Here is a 1,468-nt window from a genome sequence, read left to right on the forward strand (position 1 = left end):
TGGATGGAGGACCGTCCGGGGATCGGGCTGAGCTGCCTTTGTTCTGCGATGCGGTTCCCACTCTTAGCGTGCCATCTTGAGGCCATCGACAGCAGCCTTCTGGCTCCGCACAGGCTGCGCGACCAGCACCAGCAGCACCACCGCGATCAGCAGCAGCACCACTATCACCACCCAGTCCCTGTCCCCCAGCTGGGACCCGCTCAGCTCCCGGGGCAGCTCACCCAGCCCCACACCTCCGTGCCGGGGCCCAGGAGCCGTGTGGTCCATGGTGAGACCCCCACGATGCAGCCACACTTACCCCTAGAGACAGATGATCCACGTCCCATCACACGGTGCATGCGGGACACAGCCCCCAGCGTCCATGGCCCCAGGCAGTGGCTGTTTGCTCCACACAGGACCCACTCCTCACTGTGTGGAAGGTTTGACCACCACCTTGTTCAGATGTCCATGGGCACAGGATGGGCACAAACACCGTGGGGACAGGCAAGAAATATCTCAGTGCTAATTCTTCTTCAGGGGATAAAGTTCGTGTTATAAAACATAAGCCCCTGGTTTCCTGAGAGAAAAATCCCAGTGATGTAATTCCGTGTGAATTTCATTTGAGAATTTCATGTCCTCTTAACACAGAGACATGTTTCAGGGGTCTCAAATGCTCACCCATTTTGAGAGATTAGTCTGCATGTGCTGGATAAAAAGACCTCACTGGAGAAGTGGGAGGGTGGCCAGAGGTCCAGAGACAAGGGGACCAAGCAGACACATGGAGCATCACTTGTGCCATCCTGCCTTCTTCCTTCACTGTGCCCACCCCATCAGGGACCTGCTTGCTCATGGCATGACAGTTCTGAGCACTTGGGGTTAATAATAATCCCTCCCCTAGGACCAACTCCATGATTTCTGTGAATTAGGTGAAAAACCCTCTGCAGGTCCCTTTGTAGATGATGCCCCTTCTCGAAGGTGTCTCTTCCCCAGTCCCATGTGCATGTGGTGCCATTTGGATAAAGAAAGCCATCTTCTCAAGGAAATGGGGCCATTTGCACCCCAGTTTGGTGCCTCTCATCACTTTCTTGCTGGGGGGGATTCAAACTCATCCCTGCACTAAACCCTGCAATGAAAATAAACAACCGAAACAACGTGGTGGTGAGCTGGTGGCTTCCCAATGCTGTGACACTTCCCCGTGGAGCAGGGCCCTGCTTCTTTCTTTGTAAAGCATCCTTATTAGTCAATAGAAGTTAAATCCCTGTGATAAGACACCCCACACTCACACAGAGGAGCAGACTGATCAACTGCAAATGGGACGATCTGATAAAGCTCTAGTCCAACTACTTGCCAATGTTTGCTCTTTTTGAATGGGACTTTGGGGTTGGGGTTTTCCTCCTGAAGAATTTTCTCTCTTTCCTCTGCTCCAGCTGATAGAACGATGCCAGCTATGGGAGCAATGGGTATGGTGGCCAGGGCTTAGCAGAGGACA

The sequence above is a fragment of the Nestor notabilis genome, unplaced genomic scaffold, assembly GCF_000696875.1.
Source record: "Nestor notabilis isolate BGI_N333 unplaced genomic scaffold, ASM69687v1 scaffold21285, whole genome shotgun sequence".
Lineage (NCBI taxonomy): Eukaryota > Metazoa > Chordata > Aves > Psittaciformes > Psittacidae > Nestor > Nestor notabilis.